The 26,250-nt window shown below is 36.8% G+C and overlaps 1 pseudogene; it reads right to left on the reverse strand.

Annotated features, from left to right (window-relative positions):
- Positions 1 to 600: 600 nt before the first annotated feature.
- On the reverse strand, positions 601 to 1,342 carry LOC136221970 (histone H3.3-like; annotated as a pseudogene).
- Positions 1,343 to 26,250: the final 24,908 nt, after the last annotated feature.

Genomic DNA, 26,250 nt, shown 5'->3' on the forward strand with positions numbered 1-26,250 from the left:
CCGCTGGGAGGAATCACGAACTTGTAGGAAAGGGAACTAAGAGTGGCAATAGTCGATGAAGAATAAGAGTTGTTGAATGAACGTGAAAGATGGAAGGAATTAAGTAAGTTGAATAGTTTAAATTTTGTTTTTACGGCAAAAAAAATATTTACTCTTGCCATGTCACTATGTCGATGTGGAAAGTAATTTTTATTTTTACGACACATGTTATTTTTATATTGGTCATAACTGCCACGTCACTAACGGAATAAAACTCAGTTAAGTCTCCATCCAAATTGGGTTAGATTTTATCTAATTGTATAGGTCAAGGGCCAAATGTGACCAAATAATAAGTCAGGGGCCAAATGTACAAATTTTGTATAGGTCAGGGGCCAAATAGTGCGTTTTGCCTATAAAAATTACATTGTAACTGTTATACAATACAAACAATATACATTTTGCAGAAATTACATTTTAACTTTTATACAACACAAACAATATATATTTTGCAGAAATTATATTTTAACTTTTATACAACACAAACACAAATTCTAAAAAACATAAAACCAATCGGCTAAACTATCTCTGCTGCTTAACCAAAACGCCAAACACAAAGAAAACCTATAGACGTTCACTACAGATCCGCCTGGCAAGTTGGACGTCCTTAGGCATTATCGTTACCCACTTTGCATGAATAGCGCAGAGATTAGTATCCTCAAACACACCAACCAAGTAAGCCTCTGCAGCCTCCTGAAGTGCAAGCACCGCATGGCTCTAGAACCTCAAATCATTCTGCCATAAATCAACAAAAAATATTCATCACCAATAGGTTTCCTTTCCCCCAATTTATTAACAATTCATAACAAAAATTGGATTATTGACTTTGTAATGTTGAGCAATTTCACGAACAAGCCTCTGAAATGGCATTTTACGGATCAAAAGATCAGTGCTCTTTTGATACTTTCTGATTTCTCTGGTAAATTCATCAAACAAAAAGATTCCATCAAATCGGTATTAATTGTAACAAAAGAATAGAATTGAAGTTACAGGGATAGCATACCGGAGGGCCACAGTTCGTTCCAGGACGGTAACGATGTGGTCTCTTGAGTCGTCCTCCAATAGTAGTTGGAGGAGCCGATAACCTAGCAACCTATATGAAATTGATAAATAGAGAAGTATACATGTATTGAAACATAAACCCTAAACTCAGCCAAAAAAAAGGCAATTAAACAGATCTCTAAACAAAGCATTTCCATTCCTAACTCAAATTAAGCATCTATCTAACACATACCTTTGCTGCGAGTTGCTTCCTGGGAGCCTTTCCACCAGTGCATTTACGAGCAGTTTGCTTAGTACGAGCCATTTCACTTTCAAAATAAGAAGAGAACGAACAGAGACTGCGATTTCTGAAGTTGCGATATCAAACAAAGTAAGGAATTACAGAAATGGAAAAGTAAAATGGGGGGCTTTATATAGGGAGAGAGACGATAGAGGAGCGTTGTAGGTCGGTTGAAAGTGGAGCGCCAAAATCCCAGATAACTGAAAATGTAACTTCTCCATCCTTGTCATAGTAATCTGATTGGTTGATTTTTTAACTACGGATCGCCAGCATGGACAACTTGTTAGCAAATCAACGAGTAGGTGACTGATTATTTTTTTTTTAATTCGCATCCAAATGCCCGTCTTGTGTTCTAAGACAGTCCGGATTAGCTAATCGGATCTCTCGAACCAGGAACTAGACAGACTTCCAATCCAAATCTATTGGAGTCCTGAAAATGCAAAATCCAACAAAAATTGGGACTAATCCATGATCTAAAGGTCCAACCGGACCAGAATTGACTCGGGTTTTTTTAATATTTTTTCTTTTGTAAAAAATTAATTTATTTGACTATAATATTTTAAATAAGATAAAATAGTAGGGGTACAATACTCATTTGGCTCCTTAAACTAAGGTTTCTATATCAATTAAGATATTAAACTATCAAAATCATCAATCAGGTCCCTGAACTTAGCAGAAATTATCAATTGAGTCCCTATTTCAAACAAAACTCATCAACTGAGGCCTTATCAAAACTCATTCGGTTGAATAGTTTCACATTCTCTTTCTCAAACTCAGTTTGGACCAATACAGAGATCATTAGTATACCAAATAGTCTCAATTTCTGATTTTAGTATAGGACGGATATTCAATTGATGATTTTTGTTTAGTTAGATTGATGATTTTAATAGTTTAGAGTTCTAATTGATTTTAAAACTTTGATTTACGTAGCCAAATAGATATAATGTCAATAATAGAAAACTATTTTTAATGGACTCAACTTCTTTAGCCTAACCAAAGATTTTAGAGAATCTCTAATGCATGACATAGGAAGATTCTATAATTTTTCATTTAAAAAAAATAACTTCAACCATTAGAGTTAGAAAAAGTTGGTATCCATTTTTTGGACATTATCCATATTGTTTTTTAGGGCTCTATCTCTACTACTTTGTTTATGAATTTTATCTTTAGACTTTTTTTATTTTTCACTTTAGAATTTTATCGCCGAATACTCGGTCCGTCACAACATGGAACCCGCAGTTACAATCGCCTATGACGTCGAGATATGATTCAATATACGGCTTAATTATTTCAATGATTTTGTCTGAATTTGTTTAATCTGAAATATCAACTGCAGTCTCATTGGTACCTGTAATAATATAATTTTAGACTTAATAAACATTCATTGTTGTAAAAATAATAGTAAAAATATTACCAGAAATAATACTAAAAATAAATAATCAATAAACAATAAGTGGATAGAAACAATAAAGGAACACAAACATAAAAGAAACATTAACCTATTAAAAGAAGTGGATGGAAATAATAAAGGAACACAACTATCTTGAAGTAAGCAATGATTCTATCCAAACATGAGTATGTAAATTAAAAATAATAGTAAATATTATAAGTTGAGCGGATATTCTAGGCGGATGATGAAGAGCTACGCCCACGACTCCGATATGAACTAGAAGACCGAGAACATCCATGACAACTGTCATGTACTCCCACGCACTCCGCAGACATTGGGTTGATAAACTCCCCTTTGGTCATCCTCGCACAACATTTTTGATTTCCAGTTCACAATATTTAGCTTGGTCCGGATGAAGTTAATTGTGAATAAATTGAGAAATATTGTGCATAAAAGTTGGGTCACTTTTATCGACCTCCTCAATAAGAGAGTGAAAGTATTCCCGGTCCTTAGTCCAATCAACATACCCGACATTGTCAGTAGTGGCAGAATAACTAATGACCAGTGTCTTCCAAAATGTGTGTATCCTGGAAATACTAACCCGGGTACGTGATATTTCCCCTCGGCTCAACTCGTATGCACAAGTGGTCTGATAAGAGGTTCTCAACTTTTGACCACAACGTTCATCCACTTCATGACTGAACTTTTTCATACGCACTATTCAGAACTGATCAACTCCATATATTAGTGGGACACTTTGCATGTTAGGTAGTTTAATGGAAATTTGGTGTGCAATACAGGTTTACGTTGTCTTGAAGACTTAAGATTACTCCTGATACGAATAAAAATGTAGTAACAGTCAAAATATATATTAATAAATGCAAATATAATAATAACAGTAATAAAATGGAATAAAGGTATACCTGATCTTGATTACTTGCAATTCAATTTTGTTGTGAACTTTCGTCCAAACTGAGGGCTCCAGTGGAGGAATTCAACCATCTTCCATGCAACAACGAACTTTTCAACATAAGTTATCACATGACCTAGCATTCTCATTGAATCCTTCAACTTCACCACATGAAACTCAAGTTCATCTTTTCTTTCCATCTTCCATTCTCAAATTGTGTTGCAAATATCATGTTTTTACCCATGAGTTTGTAGACCTTATTTTCTACATCCTTATTTGTATGTCAGGTACGTGTGAAGAATCTAGAAAAAACCTCTTTAACAGACCTCATCAATCCCATTTCTCTCAGTCAAAATAACTGTCGGGTTCACATCAAACTGGATAAAATTTCTCAACCTCTCAATGACCCAACTATAGCTCAACTCGGTCTCATCCTTTGTAATCGCATAAGCTATCTTGAAGTTGTTGTTACGTGGAGTCATTACTATTGATATTCCATGTTTTGATTATCATAATTATCATTATTTTGTAAGTGTTGTTAATATAATGATGGGTAAACTCACCCGATCTCTAATGAAATCCATGAATATGTATGTGAAACCTACTAATATATTGCAAAATTTAGTAGCGAATGCCACAATTGATGAAAATTTTATCGATAACATATTTATTGATGATGAAAATTTGAACTCCTCACATGTTGATGAAATTTTGCCTGAGAATATAGTTGTTAATGATGAGAATTTGAATCATGTGAACATTATCGATGAATATTTAATGGATAATCTTAAGAATGTAGTTAGAGATGAACCTTTGGATGAAAATATGGATATGAATGGAGAAAATTTAAATGACTTAATTGATCCTATAAATTGGGAGACTAATATGCCTCAAAGAAAAATTGATTTTTTAGTAGACAAGGGGCCGATAATAGTTATAGATGAAGTGTATCCTACTAATGAACAAAATAGAAGTTTTAGTAATAAACACTACATTCTATCTCTACGGAATGGAGAAAAACTTGATAGATCATAACTAGTATACTCCCAGAAGAAAGATAAGGTGTTTTGCTTTTGTTGTGTGTTGTTAAAAAGAGAAAGAGTAATGTCAAGTCCTTTAACAACACGAACCATTGGATATAGTGAGTGGAAAAATATTTATTCTAGGCTTAATGAGTATGAAATTAGCATTGATCACCTTAATAGTATAAAAGATTGGATGGAGACAGAAACAAGGATAAGGAAAAAATTGTCAATTTATTCTTCTAATCAAAACGCTATCAAGAAAGAGAAAAAGTTTTGGGGAGAAGTTTTGAAAAGAATTATATGTGTTGTGAAAACTCTTGCTAGTAGTAATTTGGCGTTTCGTGGAAGTAATGAGAAACTTGATCATGATAATAGTGGAAATTTCACCACAAGAAAAAAGGGTTCTAATGACAGGAGAATCCATCACTAAAAGTCCAATTTCACTCATTAAAAAAATTTAATGAGCAGAATTTTCCCCTTGAGAAAAGCTTTCTTACTAATTGTATTAATAAGTGGAATAATTCCGCTCATTATTAACATATAATGATTGTACATTTACACTCACAAAAAATTATTTATAATGATTAATAATCGACTCAAAGAAAATATTTATATTGGTTAAAAATCGGATCATTAAAATATATAATGATTTTGATTAAAATGAGCTACTCAAAATAAATGTATTATTTGGATTGAAGGGAGCTGCTCTAAATTTTATATTCAACCCTCAAAATAAATTAAAATAGCATCAATTGCATCCCCGTGAGCATAAGAAAATTATAAGTGAAGCATTAGTTCATTTTTAATTTTCTTATGTTCACAACAATGTAGTTGATGCTATTACATAATCTTCCACTAACTTTACTCGTAGTGTTCAAATGTTGTCTACTTCCCCTGCATTTGTCAAAGGTAAAATGACATAAAATCAACAAATGTTTCAAAAGCATTTAATTGAATCTATAACAAGAGTAACCAATTATTTACAAGCTATAAATAGTGACTTTAACCACACTATATCGAGAACATACTAGGTTTGTCAAATTTTTGCTTGCAACTCCCTTTGCTGAAAACATTGCAATTCAAATGCAAGACATAAATATTAAATAACCTAACTAGAGCAGCAATCTAAATTTTGTTGAAATAATAAACTTATAATTAATAGTCTTTAATTTGGTTCAGTGTATTATCCATGAGTCATTTCGGTATTTATCAAGAGTTGTATTGTTTCACAAAGAGTCATCCGTATTTATAGAGAGTTATTGTTGTTTACTAAGAGTCATGTCTGTAATCTATAAATAGCTATCAATACAAGTAGTAAGGCAAGAGAATTTTCTTCCAGCAATTTTACTCTTTCTCTGTACCTCTGAAAGTTTATTTATTTGATCCAACAAATTGGTATCAGAGCCAACAAAAATTCTCTAAAATGATGAATGGAATGATCCCACACAAATATCCACAATTATCAAAGGAAAACTATGATAATTGGTGCATTAGAATGAAAGCTTTGTTGGGTTCTGAAGATGTGTGTGAAATGGTAGAAGCTGGATATGATCATCAAGAGGAGGCAGAATTGACAGCTGCTCAAAGAGCAAATTTGAAGAATTTAAAGAAGAAGGACCAACAAGCTCTCTCTCTAATCCATATGTGTCTGGATGAGAATATGTTCGTGAAAATTTCTACAGCAACAACAACAAAGGAGGCATGGGAGATTCTCGAAAATTCCTTTAACGGGAAAAATAAAGTAGTCAAGGTGCATTTGCAAACCTTAAGAAGTGAGTATGAGAAACTCAAGATGAAGGAGTTAGAGAAAATTGATGAGTTCTTTAATAGAACCTTGGTAATTGTGAATCAGTTGAAGAGATATGGAGAAAAAATGGAGGATGTTTTTGTGGTAGAAAAAATCCTTCGTTCTTTGACTCGGAAATTTGATTATGTGGTGACTGTCATTGAAGAATCAGGTGTTGCAGGCAGAGGAAGAGGAAGAGGAACATCAAGAGGTAGAGATTGTGGCTGTGGCTGGAATCGTGGATATAATGGAAGAGGTAGAGGTGGTAGAAATTTCCACAATAATGAAGCCATAAATAATCAGCAATGGAATGCAAGAGGGCGTGGTAGAGGCAATAATTTTTAAGGCCGTGGAAATAATTGGCATGGCCATGATAAATCTCGTGTGCAATGTTACAATTGTCAAGAATTTGGGCATTATGCTACTGAGTGTAAATCTAAACCTTTTAAAGATGAACAGGAAAATTTTGTCAAGACGGACCATGAAGAATCAACTTTGTTACTGACATGTAGCGAAGATGAAGCAAGGAGCAAGGAGTCTTGGTATCTAGACTCGGGAGCAAGCAATCATATGACGGGAAATAAAGAACTTTTTTATAAGCTTGATGAATCTAAGAAACGAAGTATTTCTTTCGGTGACAAAACAAAAGTTTCAGTTGTTGGCAGCGGTGACATTCTTATCAAACTGAAGAATGGACAACTTTCGGAGAAAGGTTATGAGGTGGAGATGAACAAGAATGGGCTGGTTATGAAAGATGGAGAGAAAAAAATGATTGCAAAAGTTCATATGCCTGCAGACAAGATGTTCAAATTAAAAATCAGGAGTGATCGTTATATAGCGGCTGGAGCTACCACTTCTTTTGTCGATGTCTTAATCATGGAATCTCTTCGATTATTGGTTCATTACAGAACCACCTTCGACGAGGCATGATTACCCCTCTTCTCCTGAAAATAAAGTGACAACAGGGACCCTGAAGTTATGTGGTAAAGGATATAATTGATAGTATTATCGTGGATATGGTTTACTCTCTCTCTCTTATTGCCCCCCACATTACGAGTATAGCTCTCATCATAATATTCGACATGGTTACTAGGACCGATATGAGACCTAAAATGTTGTTTAGGTGGTGTGACTTGAACGGGTTTTGGGCTGTTCCTATCGACGCGCTCATTGAACCTGATATTCTCTTTTTGAGCTTGTGGCGGGATGTACCTCTCACCGGTACCTAAGGCCGATGTTCCTTTTCCATAATTTGGCGGTCATTAGGATGTTGAGTTCTGTGAGAAAAGCTCGACATTTGTTTCTGGGATTTTTCGGATTTCTCTGGTTAAATCGACAATTCTCTCATCGAGGGCTGAGACCTTGTTGGAATTGGCTACCACCTCATTGTTAGCTTTAAGCAATCTTCGTTGTTAGCTTTGATTGAATTACACATAGCCTCATGACTATTCTTCATGGTTTGTAGGAATCCATTTAAGAATTGGTGCATCTGCTTCTTAATGCTCGCAAAAATCCATTTTAGACATTATTATAAAACACAGATATTTTGTTCCTTATTCTAGACTAACTGCATATGAATTTGTAGTGAAAAAATATTTCATATTTCCCGTGATTTAATAATAGAATCAGAGATTAATATTTCGGTGAATGATTTTGATTTTTTACCCAACTCGTAGAAAAAGCATTATATTTTTCTTAAAAAAATTCTTGTCTAATCATATGTTTATGATGTGTTCCTAATGAGTGATAAAATGACTCACATATGAAATGTGGATGACAAGAGCTGCCAACATTAGGGATAAAATTGCACAATTTTAGACTGTTAGAGGACCCATTATCTCCTAGCTTGTTTGGTATTGCTGAGGATTTCTTTTCTAGATGGATTTGAAAACTTGAATCAGAAGGGTTGCTCTCTCCCATGCATTACTCTCGTGGTACTTGCTTCCCGACCCATTTACTTTATGCGGATGATATGTTGTTATTCGCTAAGGCCCCAAAGCCTAATGTGCGAGCCATCAGTGTAGGAAATTAAGGCTAAGGTATAGCAGTGGAAATATAAAAATTTTAGCCTACTTCCTTTTAACCATAGGATCCGTTAATCGTTATTTCATATAAAGAGGGATAAGAAGGAATAACTTTCGATGAACAATCTACCGTTGTTAAAGAAGCGCCCACAATTCTTCTCCGAGATTCCAACCACAAAGTTTAACACGGTGAGGCTAAGATGAATTCAACCCTTATGAGATGCAACCAAAATAGATTGCCTCTAATAAACCAACACAAGATCAAAGAGAAAGAGGGATGAATAAGATTAATCAATCGATGGAATGCCGAATTAATTCTTGTCCACGAACTTGGGGAATAGAATTCTTTTTCTCTCTTAATTAAGCAATTTCGAAAATCACTTAAGGGGAGGGATATAGGCTTAGTCGAAATTCACTATAGGGAGGGGTATATATATTAGTTTGTATCTCAACCCTAGTTAGATAGGAATAGGTTACTTAATAGGAATCCAATTCGGAAAAGGATTCCTAATTATTATCTCACTATATATCTAATATAATTAGGATAATAATAAATAACCTAATTGGATAATAATAGGAGAATATTAATCTAATTAAAACTCCTAATTAAATTACCTCTTAATTAATTTAATTCACAATCCTAATCTAATTAGGATTAATGGAATAAAATTAATTCCTTACTAACATATATAAATTTCGGCCACCTCCTAGTATTTGGGCCTTACTGGGCTTAATTGGGCTTCCATCTATTAATCATACCCATCTCTCTTTTGGTTCCAAGTCTTATGTGTGATCCATTAGGTCCTTACTACTTCTGGCCGTATGCAACCTATTAAATTAATTTCTTCAAGAATTATATTTAATCCCTTGCATAACGGAATGATGTACAGAGTATGTTATTGGCAAGTCCGTAATCATTCCCCCAGAGTCCGTTAAGAAGACAGGTTGATTCTGTCGTTAACCCTTCCGTATTAGTTACGGTATAATACGATCCTTTATCAACTACATCCTTGAACTGAATCTTATGACTATGGGTAATGTCAAGTCACAACTAGCGAGATGTTCGTTTTACTTGTTATTGGCCGAGTCAACTCAAAAAGATAGGTTAAGTGAAATCTGTATTTCTACTCTTAAGCTATCACCTTGCAAGGGTTTAGAGTCAAGTCTTCCACAAGCGATCCTTGGATGTATCTCCCATTAATCGAGAGTGATAAATGCTCAATCCAATGTATAACTACCCTGAAATTACTTCCTGTGACACCCAACCTTTGCAGTTCACACCCTAGAGTCATCTCTGTTAAGGATCGTGGGACCACAGGATCAAAGTCTCACATTCGGTAATTCAGGATGACCAATTAACATTCCTTTGAGTCTGAGGATTAGTTATACCTATTAATACCAATGAGATGAACAGTTGACAAGGATGAATCTACCCATCCTGTTATCTCAAGTCGGATCCCCAATCCTAATGAACAACGTTTCACCGGATCTATGTAACTGTCCAGATATCTATATATGTGAAGCTTGTGAGATCAGCTTTCTGTCGGACAGAAGACATTGTTACATACAAGTCTCAACTGTGATATATCAATCCTAAATATATCACTTGACTTGGGGTGGTTTTAAGTTTATTAGTTTATTATAAAGTTTTGTCTCACTTCATGCTTGTATGAACACTTTATAAAAACTTTAAACAAACTTACAGATTTCCTTTTATTAGACTTTATTTAGTGCTTAAAAGGGATTGCCTTTATATAGTTATAAAACATATATCTCATTAAAACAAATGATATAAAGAACAATTCATTTACAATAAGTTTGTATCCTGCAACAATTGACTATAGGACACAAAACCCCAACATACTCCCACTTGGACTAAAGCCAATTGTTTCTAAAACTTATCCCAGTAGAAGTTAAATGACGATCATGTACTTTCTGGGTTAAAGGCTTTGTCAACGGATCTGCAACGTTGTCCTCTGTAGGTACTCTTTCTATTCTCACATCTCCTCTAGCCACAATCTCTCTTATGATGTGGTATCGCTTTAGGTAGTGCTTGGATGCATTATGAGACCGTGGTTCCTTTGCTTGCATAATGGCTCCATTGTTATCACAGTACAGAGTAATGGGATTGACAATGTCAGGCACCACACCTAGTTCTATAATGAACTTTCTAATCCAAACTGCTTCCTTTGCTGCTTCCGCAGCAGCGATGTACTCTGACTCGGTCGTAGAGAAAGCTACGCTTCCCTGCTTGAAACTTTTCCAACTGACCGCGCCCCCATTTAGGATAAACAGGTATCCTGATTGGGATTTAAAATCATTCTCATCTGTGAGATGACTAGCGTCTGAAAATCCTTGTATTTTCAGATCTCCTTCTCCGTACACTAGAAACATATCTTTAGTTCTTCTCAAGTACTTAAGAATGTTTTTGACGGCAATCCAATGCTCGTCTCCCGGATTCCCTTGGTAACGACTCGTTACAGATAACGTGAACGCTACGTCGGGTCTAGTGCATAGCATAGCATACATAATCGAACCGATCGCGCTGGCGTACGGGACTACAGCCATGCGTCGTTTGTCATCATCAGTTTTAGGACATTGATGATTGTTTAACTTTACTCCATGTACCATGGGTAAGTTACCTCGTTTCGATTCAAGCATGCTAAACCGATTTAGCACCTTTTCAATGTATGTAGCCTGTGAAAGACCAAGCAGTCTACGCGATCTATCTCTGTGGATCTTTATACCAAGTATATAGGCTGCTTCACCAAGGTCTTTCATTGAGAAGTTACCAGATAACCATATTTTCACTGACTGTAATAGAGCAATGTCATTTCCCATTAACAGTATATCGTCCACATATAGTATGAGAAATGCTATAGAGCTCCCACTTACTTTCTTGTAAATGCAAGCTTCTTCGCAATTTTGTTCGAAACCAAATTGTTTTATGGTTTCGTCAAAACGCTTGTTCCAGCTTCTAGATGCTTGCTTGAGTCCATAAATGGATCTCTGAAGTTTGCAAACTTTATTTGCATCCTTTGATATGAAACCTTCAGGTTGCATCATGTATACATCCTCAAGCAGGTTTCCGTTTAGGAAAGCTGTTTTCACATCCATTTGCCAAATCTCATAATCAAAATGAGCGGCAATTGCAAGCATGATTCTGATTGATTTGGACATAGCAACGGGAGAGAAGGTTTCGTCATAATCAACACCTTGTTTTTGACGATATCCTTTCGCTACCAACCTAGCCTTGTAGGTGCTAACCTTTCCATCCATGTCAGTCTTCCTTTTGAAGATCCATCTGCACCCAATGGGTTTTATCCTTTCGGGTGGATCAACCAAAGTCCAAACTTGGTTAGTATACATGGAATCCATTTCAGAATCCATGGCCTCAAGCCATGCTTTAGAATCTGGACTAGTAAGAGCCTCTTCGTAGTTTTCGGGTTCGTCGTCTAACACGGGAACCTCGTCATCATCTCCCACTAGAAAACCATATCTAACTGGGAGTTCACGAACTCTTCGTGATCTACGAATAGGTGCCACTGGAGTCTCATCTAATGGGACTTCTTCGGGTACCTCGACCGCCTCCGTTGTTTCAGTCGGTGTTTCTTCCTCTTGAACTTCATCGAGTTCAATCACGCTTCCCTTTTGTGTTTCTTCGAGAAACTCTTTCTCTAAGAAGGTTGCGTGTTTGGATACGATTACTTTCTGATCATCTGGATGATAGAAGTAATATCCATAGTTTCCTTAGGGTATCCGATGAAGAAACATTTATCAGATTTAGAATCTAATTTGTCGGACGCAACGCGTTTGACATATGCTGAACAACCCCATACGCTCATGAAAGAGAACACGGGTTTCCTACCAACGAACAATTCATATGGCGTGGAACTAGCGGATTTAGTTGGTACTCGATTCATAGTTATACCTATTAATACCAATGAGATGAACAGTTGACAAGGATGAATCTACCCATCCTGTTATCTCAAGTCGGATCCCCAATCCTAATGAACAACGTTTCACCGGATCTATGTAACTGTCCAGATATCTATATATGTGAAGCTTGTGAGATCAGCTTTTCTGTCGGACAGAAGACATCGTTACATACAAGTCTCAACTGTGATATATCAATCCTAAATATATCACTTGACTTGGGGTGGTTTTAAGTTTATTAGTTTATTATAAAGTTTGGTCTCACTTCATGCTTGTATGAACACTTTATAATCACTTTAAACAAACTTACGGATTTCCTTTTATTAGACTTTATTTAGTGCTTAAAAGGGATTGCCTCTATATAGTTATAAAACATATATCTCATTAAAACAAATGATATAAAGAACAATTCATTTACAATAAGTTTGTATCCTGCAACAATTGACTATAGGACACAAAACCCCAACAATCAGAGCACTATTCCAGACATATGGAAATTTCTCGGGTCAGAAGGTCAGCTGGGACAAATCGGCGGTTTACTATCAGGTAGTCTTGGAATCACACGGGCGACCTTGCCTATCACATACCTTGGAGTCCCACTCTTTAAGAGTGCTCCAAAGTCTCAACATTTGATCAGTTTGGCAGATCGTTTTCTGATCACTTTTAGTCAATGGAAGGGAACAACACTCTCCTTCGCGTGTCGAATAACTCTAATTAAGGCTGCTTTAACAGGGGACCTCATACACTCATTCATGATTTACAAATGGCCTGCAGCACTTATAAAACGTCTGAATAGAGGGGTTCATAATTTTTTATGGACTGGCAGCCGTGATTCAAGAAAACTCCTCACTATCCCCTGAGAGACTTGTTGTCGGAGCCTAGAGGGCGGAGGCCTTGGGGTAAAACATTTCAGGCTCTTTAACACTTCGTTACTTTGGAAGTTCTACTAGGGTCTGATTAAGGTCTCGAACTTAGTCATCTCTTTATTAAAAACACGATTCTTCTCAGCGGTGGGTATTCAAAGAGTGGTTATCAGATGGTCTGGTCCTCATGTAAAGGCACTTATGGCACAATATGTATGCATGTTCATTGGTGGATTGGAGCTTCATTGCGTCTGAATTTTTGGAATGACCACTGGATAAAGCCAACGGTGGCTGTGAGATTGGGTCTTCCGGTATCCCAACAGCGGGCGATGTGCAATAAAATGGAGGAATTCCTAAATAGGGATTGTTGGCAAAATCTTCAGGAACTACCTGATGATGTTCAGTAGGATATATTATTGATTAAAAGGAGGATAGACATGGAGGATTTGTGTGTCTCGGAGCCGGATCCTTCGGGGCGATTCACTGTGAAACATTTCTACAAATCTCTTTGTCAGATGACGGCTCAGGTTCCATGGTACCGATTCATTTCGTGCGTTTTCATTCCTCCATCCAAGGCTGCCATGAGTTGGAAAATCATACATGGTTGTGTTGCAACTTTTGATAAACTATAGTCCTGTGGCTTCCACCTTGCATCCCGACGCTCGATTTGTAAGTGTGCTACAGAATCCCAGGATCATCTATTCATTGCTTCCTCCTTTGCCATGGCCCTTTGGGATGAAATGGAACTAATTTTTTGCATCAGCATTAACAGAACATGTACTTTTGGAGTTTTTTTTCTCTCAATTAACTCAAATTCTTTTTCGCAAATTTATCTTGGGTGTTTGGAAAATTGCGGTTTGCTATTGTCTGTGGTTAATTTGGAGCTCAAGGAATGTTGCTGTGTTCAATAACGATCTCCCTTCAATCCAAAATTCTATGCTGAAGTTACATTTATAAATCAGAGAATCGAGCCTTGGAATTCCCAGCGGCCCCTCACACTCTGATAGACAAATGATATGGTGGCTGGGGATCCCAGCGCGACCACCCCCCGGTTTCAAACATTAAACTTGTTAGATGGATAACACCGCCCCGCGACTGGATAAATGTCAACACCGACGGATCGACTATCAGCTCTCCAAGTGCGGCTGGTGCAGGGGGTATTTTTTGGAACTATAGAGGCTTTGTGATTGGCTATTTCGCCTTCCCAATTCCTGACTCTTATGCACACTTGGCGCAATTACGGGTTGTGATTTTTGCTGTTGACATTGCTTGGGAGCATGGATGGTTTAAACTTTGGGTAGAGGCGGACTCCCTTTATATTGTTAATCTGTTAAACTGGCGCACCTCTAAGGTCCCATGGGTGGTGATGAGACAACCATGGTTGCACTGCTTACAACAATACCCTTCGATGGAAGTAGTTGCCATACACATATTCAGAGAGGGTAATCGTGTTCCTGATGTTTTAGCTAATTTTGGAACTAACTCCAATTGTATTCATTAGTGGAGCTTGGCTCCAACCTTATATTCTTTGTTTACTTTTTATGATCTTTGTAACTTAGCTCATTTACGCTTTAGATAACTCTCTCCCTCTAGTTTGTAATCATTTTTGCATTTATTTATTCTATCGGGTTTTGCGGCATTTGGTTGTGGGGGTGCTAACCTAGTTGGGATGTCCGTACTAAATAGTTTAAAATTGTTGATGAGTCGGGCACATTAATCGAAGAATATCCACTTGCACTTGAAGCAGTCCCCTGAATATACTCCGACGATTAAGTGCTTAGTGAGAGAAGAAGTTACGTATGTGTGGTTATGGTGGGGGTATTTATAGGTTTCCGCTTTGGCTAGGGCTAGTCTACATCCCCGAGGCCTCCATACAGACGTCCTTCTCTAGTGGCACAGGGCACTCGTCCGGGTCTGATGACCGTCTAGCATCAGGGATCGGGATCGATGGTGCAGGAAGGAGGGATCTTTATTTGCTTCATCAAATATTTTCTATAAAATTTTACAACTTATACATTGATTTAATTTTTTAATATTAAATTTCAAAAATAAATATTAATAAAAAATAAAAATAAATTATTAATAAATACCAAATGAATATTTTTTTTTGATGAAAATACCAAATGAATATTAAATAGAATATTCAAATCATTCATATATTTAACTAGTTTAAATTAAAATTAACGGACAGTAGTAAACCATCAGCGACAAAGGTCATTGACAACAGTTGTTAGGAAATAACTGATTCTAATGATGTCTTATTGATAATGGTCATTTCAAACAACTACGCTGAAACTCATCCAGACTTTTGAAAGACCCAGTTATACAAAGGAGAAATAATAATTTGAATTTTAAAAATAAATACTTAAAAATAATTTGTTAATAAATATTAAATAAAAATAGTCAAATACACAACCAATATCAAATCTCTTCCTACTTAATTTCAAGGATGAATTTAGACCATTGATTTGTTTTGATCTTGTGGCCCACATTAACCCTATCATTAACTGCTACTATATATTCATCATATACCAAAACCTAACACAAATTAGCCGCCTCTCATCTCTTCTTCCATCTCTTCCACATAGAACCCTAAACTAAAAAGAAAAACATAATGCAGATTGTTGAGAGAGAAATGGAGAATGATGTCTATGGCTACCCTGGCTAAGATTGCAGATGTGGCCGGCGGTGACAAACATAAAGGAAGAGGTGTTTCCTCCCTGTTGTTATGATTGATCGCCGACAACTTTCTGCAATCTTAGCCACCAGAGTAGTCTTTTATTTCACCAAACTGGAACCAGATGAGTGTTGTGCTCAATGCATATCATGCAGATTATTGAGAGAGAAAGGGAGAATGATGTATATGGCTACTCTGGCTAAGATTGCAGATGTGGCCGGCGGTGACAAACATAAAGGAAGAGGTATTTCCTCCTGTTGTTATGGTTGATCGACGGCCACTTTTTGCAATCTTAGCCACCAGAGTAGTCTTTTATTTTGCCAAACTTGAAATAGATCTGAGCAACACCATTTTTAACAATCAAATATGGATCTAATACAAACAATTACAAATCTGATGTTTATAAATGTAAATTTTCTCGTACTGAGTGAACATAATCGACAGTTATTTTCTTCTTCGTGATTCACACAAAATGAATTGACAGATTTGATGATCCATTTGAATAGATGTGTGAGTTGCAGTTGGTTTGATTGCATTCTGATATGTTTGGTTCATAGAATGCTTTTGTGTCTGGATACATTAGGATTCTACTTCTTACATTTTTCCTGTTTCATTTGCAGATGAGGTCCCAGTTGGAATAGATTTTTTCTTAATCTTAGCTACCAGAGTAGTCTTTCTTGTTGTAGTTTGTATGAGTGCAATCCCATGTTTATAAATATTTAAGGTTTTTAGTATATAAATATTTAGATTTGCAGATGACGACGAGGAAAGAGTACTGAATACAGTATGAATTGACTTCTTCTGCTTCTTTCCATTTCTGATTTGCATATGATGTCACAATTTTAATAGATTTTTTTTATTCTTCCTTTCTTAAATGATAGATCTGCAGATGATATCTTTTATTATTCTTGCCACCTAATTAAATCTTGTATATGTATATGTTTGTTTATTCAATATAATGAACATTGAATATAGTGGATTCAATCAAGTTATCTTAAGAATTGGAGTTGTCAACGGAATTGGTGGAATTTGGACGTCTTTTTTCTTTTGTTTCTTTTCTTCTTTCAAAATTTTCGTCTTTTTTTTAGAGGTATCCAATCATAATCCAACCTCTAATTCAAACTGTTTTTCTTGACAACTCAATCAGGTCTTTTACTTAGGGGTATCCAATACTATAGAATTGGCTTAATACATGTTTGTTGGTTCTTGTACTTGACCCAAAACTTTAAATGTACCTATGTACTTTTAAAAGTTCAAAATGAACCCTTGTTCTGGTCTAGTTTCATTCAATAAATCCCAATTTTTGAATAAAATTTTGGTGAATGCTTAAAGTGGAAGACCATTCTCCTAAACTTTGATCTCAAAGACCCAAAAGATTATTGATGCTCTTGAAGAAATAGAAGAAAATAAAATTAATTGATCTGCATCTCCCATTGATTTCTATTTTTATTATTGATTTTCTTATTTGTTATTCTAAACCATAAACAACAAGCCTATATATAACAGAGAAATAGTTGACCATAATATTTAATAACTACTAACCTATTTAGTATTTATTAACTATAGTAACATTTAACTTATTTATTATATATTAATTTTAGTAACTCTACTAAATAAAATATATCAAATATTTTTTCATAACAACGGAATCAAAATAACTAATTATTAAACTTTGAGTCAAAACTAACAGAAATTTACTTAGCAATAGAGAAAACGAACAAGTCATCGGCAGGTGTTTCAGCCTTAACTCAATAACAATGTTGATGACTTTCTCAATTTAACTCAGTAGAAAGATATCAAATGCCAAAAAAAAAATTGATATTCATAACCAACTGTTTCATTCGCTCGGTCTTAATATGTAATAGTATAATTAATGAATAGTTGAATTTCAATATATAAAAACTATAAAGATTCTCTTGACCAAGATTCTCGACAAATTGAAGATGATGAATTCAATATATAAAAACTATAAAGATTACAGACCTGGTAATGTTTTCTTTCCTTATTGGCTTAAAGAGTAATTTTTCCATTGTTCATATTATCTAAAGAGTCAAACTGATTGTTGAAATAAAAAATGCCTTTCACTGCAACCATAAGACAAGTTGATAACAAAAGTAGTAAGTTATAACAAAACATAGAATTTAGATAACTTCCATTATTATATAACAATTATTAATTTCAGTCTACATATATGAAATTCTAAATAATTCTGCTTCAGTAGCTACCATCTACCATCAGTCTCCAAATTCTCTCTTACCTCTGTCTATCTCTGTCTAGCTAGCACATTGAGAAGAAATGCAAGTTCCCCTATTTTTATATTTCCTAGACATGGATATGGTATACACGTACGGACAAACGAAATTAAAAGAAAGAACAACTCACCCATACTTATAAAAGAAATGATACAAAATTTGAGAAAATACTTCACACGTCTTTCATGCAGCAAACAGCCCACATGGCTTTCACCAACAGAACCCTAGCCTCCAAATCTCATATATAGGTAGCAACTCTCCACTAACATTGTCTTCCTCTCATATATAGCTCCGTCAATCACATTGGTTTTCAGTTGTATTTACTTCATAAAACTGAACGAATTCTCTATTTGAATTGTTGTTATGCCTGTGCTTTTTCAGGAAATGTATGAATACTCTCTCCCATTAAGGTCATCTTAAACATTTACTAGGCCCTGTGCTAAATGAAAAAATTGGGCCTTATTCATTAGAAAAAATTAATACATTCACACATAATAATAATATATCTATAAAATAAAACACAAAAATACTTTAACTTTATTGTTTGACATAATAAATAGGGAAAAGTACGAAAAAAAATACAAGTGGTTTGCCCAATTTGCAAACAGAGGTATGTAGTTTAAAAGTTTACAAATAAAGGTTGTTTTGTTTACAAAACAAAGTATTACAAATACACATTTAAGTTCTGCTTACAACGAAGACATTTTTATCTTAAAAAAATTATTCCTACATATCAGCAAAACACAACCTCCGAAAAAACAACTTCTTAAATCGAAACAATAAATAATATGGTGGAATTTTATGTTTTTTACTAATATGAAAATTTATGAACTAAATTGATATTTAAGTTCATTTTACACGGTTCCAATTTGATTTTGAGATTTGTGTTTTAACAATATATAAATGTAATTGAAAAAGAATTAAAAAACACTCTAGATTATCATCCATTACTTAAAAGTTTAATTTTAAATGCTTTGTTTTGTAATAAAAGCATACCACATACCTCTATTTGCAAACTTTTAAACCACGGAACTCTATTTGCAAATAAGGCAAACCACAAGCATTTTTTTCGTACTTTGCCCTAAATAAATATAAAAAAATAATTTAATTAGATATTGTATAATAATAATAACAAAAAAAATTGGACCACTTAAAACTCTTAAAAAAATAATTTAATTACATATTTCATGAATAAGTAACATTCACTTAATTTTGAACATAATAATAATAATAAAAAATTAGTTAAATATTATATAATAAAAAAATTAGGCCCTTTAAATTTGGGGTCCTGTGCTATAGAACTCTTTGCACACCCTTCTCCTACTCCCTACCCATTACTTATATATATATGTTCATTTGATGTGATTCAAAATTGTGTATGCATATGTCTTGCGTTGGTTTTGTTTGTTTTTCTAATCTACCCAAAACTCCTAATTTTAAAATATATGTATTGTTTTCCCATTTGAACTTTGACGTGCACCATTAAGTTTATGCATACAATGCTTTGTGGAATTTATTCTTTTCCCGTATGAAGTTTCCATATTCGGGGCAACTCAGTCACAGTATTTTAGAATGAGTGCCTAAATAGATCAATTAGGTTGTAAACAAGATTGTTTAAATTTCTATCCTTTGCATAGAGAGAGATATGCAATGATATGACTATTGAGTTCTTTCTTTTTAAATCAAAACCAATGAAGATCTGAATAGATCTACCTTGGAATGTTTAAGAAATCAAATGAAATTTGAACATATCTAGAATTATAGTGAAAAATCTAAATCAATCTAGAAAACACATGATTTTATCTTAGTTAATTTTGTGCAGGAAAAATGACATTAAAGAAACATGAAGAAAATCCATGCCAAGATATGAGTGCTTCAACAATCATAAAAAGGAAAAAAATAAAATATATTCCAGCACTGATTGCAAAATGTCGCCAACAAACACCATAATAAGAGGCAGCAAGTAAGTTGAGGATTTGAATTAATAATTTTTTGTTTATGTTGTGTCTCTCTTGCATATAAATTTGCATTATTTAAAAAGTTGTGTGTTTCATAACAGTTTATTTTATTGATTGATTCGTGTTATGCTCAAAAGCCTTTGCCAAATGTTATTTATTTTCAAAAGTTCATCTATGGTGTAGCTAAAGCTCTGGTCCTTGTTCCATATTAATATTTTGGTTTTGCTGATTTTTTTTTTTTGTTGTTGCTTAAAAGTTTAAATTTGATGAACTCCATTATGTACATGCTTCAGTTTGTTATGATTAGTTCAATTAATTTTTACCTTATCCTCTTTACAAGATTATGGTTGTTAAACTTGTCATCAATCAACTTCATTTCTTATGGTAATCTTTAATTCTATTCTATTTCTTTTTCTAACAACAGTGGAGGGACCTCGAACCCATCAATTGGATCCATGATATAAAAAAGTCCTATTGCTTGGTTGAATAGTGTATTAGTACTAACTCAGTCTTGTGTTTGTATACGAAAAGATCCCATTGAAGATCACACAACAAAAGTGTGAGCATCCTGTGATGCAGTGAATGGCAATGTAGCTCTGTTTTTTTTTATTAAAGGCGAGGAGGAGAAAGGTGGAAGACGGACATCCCAACTATGTTGGCACCTGATAGCGCGACGCCTAGTGGTAGAGTTTCTACGACGAAATATATATATTATGAGTGCGGACTCTATATCTGTGGATGTGATTTTTATAAATTGCTCTTAACTCTACTAGACGCTACGACTACTTAGGGGCAAGTGTACCCTGTCGTATCAAGTAATAATCCGGTTAAGACCGGGTATCGAATCCACGGGATTTATAATTACAAGTATTAGACGACTCGGTTCCGTATGTTATTTAAGCGGCGATTACTTTGGGGTAAAGTAAGACACAACTACACACTATCCCTAACTATTGGCGACTCAGATTTGTGTAGCTAAAACCCTATGAAGTGGGATGAATATCGATAAGTTATAACCACGATAAATAACGACTCTAAATGTATACGGATAATAGTTTACTCTTGCAAAGATGACTAAGTGTAGTAGGACCGACCCGTGAAGCACTTTAGACTACGTGATTCCTAGTCAAGGCGTGTCTAATGCGGGGGAATTAGAAACTTGGGCCCGTAAGTTCTGTGGCTTGTCAATTCCTACGGTTTCCGGTTTGTCACTTCCAGTAGGGCAACACCTATATAACTCCCTAAGGATAGCACGAATGGCGTCGGAAATCACGTTCTCCTACACAATAATCAATTATCAATTTCAAAACAAGTAGCAAACACTAACACGTAAAGGGAAATAGAGATTATAAATCATGAAATTATAAATATGAAATGTATATAAATGGAATACAACCAAGCCTAGTACATAGGAAGAGTACAAGCTAATTAGCACGTAAAAGGGGAGAATCCGCCCTTGAAACTAGCTAACCGGACTCAAAGCCGTCTCCTAGGTCGTGGAGGTGGAACTCTCGAGCTTGGTGACGAATGGTGGAGCGGAGCTTCGATGAAATGCCAGAACAACCGAACAAGCTCTCGAGGTGGAGAGTTTAGCTACAAAAACTGAATCTATACTACAACAATAATCAAAACAAGTATAGTTTGCTCTCTAGTGTGTAATTGTTTCTTGGTGTGTAAATGAAGTTCAAGAGCTTCCTATTTATAGACATCAAGTAAGGGCAATGTTGTAACTTCACAAAGTACAAGTATGGAGCAACATTATTTGGTGCAGAAATCCCATGATACGCCCCGCGTGAGGTGGTCTACGCCCCGCGTAAGTGCCCATTCCGTCAGAAATCTCCTGCATGTGGACCAATTCCGTGTCTTGTTGTCTCAAGCACGCCCAGCGTAGCTAAAGTACGCCCCGCGTGTTTGAGTCTCTGAAGTTTTATTGCTTCAATTGGAGCTTTTACGCTGTGCGTAGCTGAAGTACGCCCCGCGTAAAAGAGTCTCTGAGTTTTTATCATTGAGGAATTGCCTGGTATGCCTCGCATGTATGGTTATACGCCCCGTGTACGAAGAGTTGACTCAGGGACACAGTGCAGTCTGACTTTCAGGCTTAGGCCAATTATTTCCGACATGTGTCATACGCCCCGCATAGGGTGGCATATGCCCCGCGTATGCTGAGTCAATTCCACATGGCGCCTGCGGATAAGGCAATTATTGCTGACAACATATTTCATGCCCGCGTAAAGGATGATACGCCCCGCGTATTTGAGTAGATTTTTGCTCCTTGCTCGTACCTGAAATACAAATCTTGCGAGCCGAGTTAGCTTGACGTTTTTATTTCCTAAACTAATCAAAAGCACGGAAAATTAACTGAAAGTACGAGATTTATTTTTATTTCTTTATTTTATCAAAACACTTTATTTTTGTAATTAAACTTATTTATTTTATCCAAAATTAACCCGTAAATCACGCTAAAAGATAGGGGTAAAATACCCCTATCAGCACCCCCAAACAAGCCACAAGACTCAACCCAATTTATTGAATAAGAGCCAAAAAATACAAATAGACTTAACAGAATCTGTAGGCCAAACGACCAATTGCGTTATCGTTAATTAAAGAAAGACAAAAATCCGGTGTCGTTGCCCACCATTCCGCCACCTGACTAGTGCGGCCATAGCTCGCTAGTCTATCCGCTACTTGGTTCCCCTCACGGAAGATATGAGAGACCACGAACCGTATTGTGTTAAGAGCCACCAAACATTTTACCCAATCCGAGTGCAGCTGCCATGGGATGGTTCCGGAGCGTCTTCTGAGAACCCCCACGACAAAGGTTGAATCACTTTCTAGCCATAGACTGTTCCAGTTTCTACTGCTAGCATAGATAATTGCATCAATCGCCGCTTTGAGTTCAGCTACATAAGCAAATGGCGTCTGAAAAGGGAAGGCGAAAGAGAAAACAACATGGCCTGTTCTTGAACGGAAGACCCCTCCACAGACGGACATGCCAGTACCTGCGATCGAAGCGTCAGTATTTACTTTCCACCAGCCAGCAGGTGGAGGTTTCCATCGTACCGGGATAATCCTCGGTGCAGTGCCGGTCCGCGGCTTTAGTGCAAGAGAAGTCAGAACCTGTTTCTCAACAAACGAATTCCAAATCTTCCCCTTTCTAAGAAAATCTGATTGCCTCATACTCGCCCAAAGAAGCCGTAGGGTGCGGTGGATGTTGGGAGTGATTTCTTCAAAGATACAGTCATTCCTGGCTTTCCAAAGGACCCATATCCCGTGAACCATTGCGCTACGCCATAGTACTTGAATTTGCGTGCTAAAGCGACTCTTCATAGCCTTAGTGACTAAGTCCTGTATTGTCTGTTCCTTGAGTAACCGCCGGCCAAACAACCCTTCAATTCCATTCCAAACCTATTTTGCAAAGGTGCACTGCAGCAAGATATGGTCTAAAGTCTCCTCATGTTGTTGACAAAAGCAGCACCTTGAAACAATCACGACCCCGCAAGCTTGCAGGAGCTTCTGCGAAGGCAGGCGGCCTTGATAGGCTCTCCACGCTACCAATGAGTGGGAAGGTGGAATGTACGGTTGCCAAAACTGTTTTGTGAGGTGACTTATAGGCAGTGGCGATAACCATCTGTAGAAGAGCTACCGTGAACTCACCATTTACGGACGGCTTCCAGAAGCACAAGTCGGTTGAGCAATCGCTTGTAGGAACTTCACGCACAGCCGCAGATATGTCCGCCGGCAGATCAGGTAACTCCTCCCAAGCCCCATTTGTTCTGTAGTCTTCAACTGTCTCTCCAAGACGATTCCGATCAGCCCGCGCAATACCAAGCCTGTCCGCTATGGTCAGTGTAAGCCATTCCAAGTTCCAAAAGCTGAGGCTGCTGGTCTCCCCAATCCTCCAAAGACTATGATTCCGCAGGAGATGATATGATTCCTTAACTGAGATCCAGATAGAAGATAATGATATGCAACCCCTTGCAAGGCCTACTGAATTCAGAAATCATGACCGGAGCAGTAAGAAGCATAGACTCTTGCCCGTAATGATACCCCATGCTAGCTTCCTAGAAAGAGCAGCATTCCAACGCTTAAGATCCTTAACACCGGGCCCCCCTTCACCCAGCGGCTTTGTGCAAACCCGCCAAGAGACCGAAACAAGTTTTTTCTTCGTGACCGCGCCAGTCCAGATGAAGTTCCGGATTCCGATGTTTATTCTCTTTATCAAATTACGGGGCCATTTGTAAATGATAAACGAGTGAGTAAAAGAGCCCATAATGACCGCTTTTACCAATGTTAGTCGTCCCGCCATAGAGAGTGCAGTCCCCTTCCATCTAGAGAAAGTTGCAGTGATTTTATCAGCAATTTGCTTTAAATGAACAACATTAGGAGACCCAACAAATAGTGGAATGCCCAAATACAAAAAAGGAAGCTTGCCAATTTTGATGCCTGCAGTATCAGCCAAGCGACTACCCCTTTGCGTTGTGACCTGCTGACCAAAAAACATCTCAGATTTTGCCCAGTTAACTTCCTGACCCGAAACTTTACCATAATCCTCAAATATTGAGGCGATGTTTCTGACGTTCCGCAGGGATCCTCTACAGAATAGGAGAATGTCGTCTGCGTACAAAAGATGTGTGGGAAGCCTGTGAGTATTTGAATACCTGATAGGGTCCAATTTATCCTCTTCCACCATACGGGATAAGTATCTGCTCAGGTATTCCTCTGCAATTGCAAAAAGAACTGGTGATAGGGGGTCCCCTTGACGGACCCCTCTTGAACAAGCAAAGTAGCCCGAGACTCCCAGGGGGGTCATAATAGAAATTCTCACCGTCGACAAGATTGTAAGAATCCAATCCCTAAACTGCAAAGAGAAACCAAAGGCATGTAGTACCTCAAGCAAGAAGTTCCAGTCTAGAGTATCAAATGCCTTCTTTATGTCAATTTTAATGGTCATGTTGCCCCCAAAGCAGCGCTTTTGAAGACAATTAACCCCTTCTGAAGCGATTGCAATACACTGATGAATGCTACGACCTCTGATGAATCCAAATTGATTGTCCGACATGATCTGCCCAGCAACCTGTGTTTGCCTGTCAGCTAAATTTTTTGTAATCAGCTTAAAGCTAAAATTACTCATTGCTATTGGTCGAAATTGATCAATTGACATTGCTCCCTCCATTTTAGGGATTAATGCCATTAGACTGGAGTTCAGTCCCGTTGTGATGACGCCAGTATGGAAAAACCAGTGAACCATGGCACAGACATCAGAGCCCACAATTTCCCAAAAGCTTTGAAAAAACAAACTTGTGTAGCCATCCGGCCCCGACGCGCTAGTCGCAGACATGCCCATGATAGTATCCTTGATTTCCTCATCAGATGGATCCCGTACAAGCCCCTGATTCATTTCCTACGAAACTGAATGCGGAATCAATTCGCGCACTGAGGTCAAGTCAGTAATTTCTGTTCTGTCATTTTTGAATAGCGAAGCAAAATGCTCCATTGTATGAGCTGCTATTACGTTTGGATCAGTCTCCACGGTGCCATTAATTCGTACAGCCTGTAGCCCCGCAGCCGATTTGCGCTGAGTAGCCATTCTATGAAAAAAACGACTATTTCTATCTCCTAACTCCAACCATTTAACGCTGCTTTTTTCTTTCAGATAAGCCTCCTTCTGCAGCAAATGGAGATCCAATTGAGCATGAGCCTGCAACTCTCTCTCATGTCTCTCTATAGAGAAGCCATTGATACTGATTTCCTCTTGAATCACTGCCAAATTCCTCTCACTTTCACTGATATTGCAGTCAAAGTTGCCAAAAACATCCTTGTTCCACCTACTCAAGATGCTCCGCAGCCCCCGAAGCTTGTGACTCAGGAGATGCATCGGGCCAAGGCTAGGGTGAGGCCCATCCCAGAAAGCCTGTATCACATCACGCAAACCCGGATGTGAAATCCACATAGATTGAAATCTGAACCTAGTCGGACGTCTATCACCAAGCGAGAAGCTAAAAAGCAATGGATTATGATCTGATTGATGTCTGTTTAAGACGGTGCAATGGTTTAACCACATGTCTGCAAAATCTCCTGACACAAGCACCCTGTCGAGCCTGCACTCTACCC

Source organism: Euphorbia lathyris, chromosome 3 (genome assembly GCF_963576675.1).
Source record: "Euphorbia lathyris chromosome 3, ddEupLath1.1, whole genome shotgun sequence".
Taxonomy (NCBI): Eukaryota; Viridiplantae; Streptophyta; class Magnoliopsida; order Malpighiales; family Euphorbiaceae; genus Euphorbia; species Euphorbia lathyris.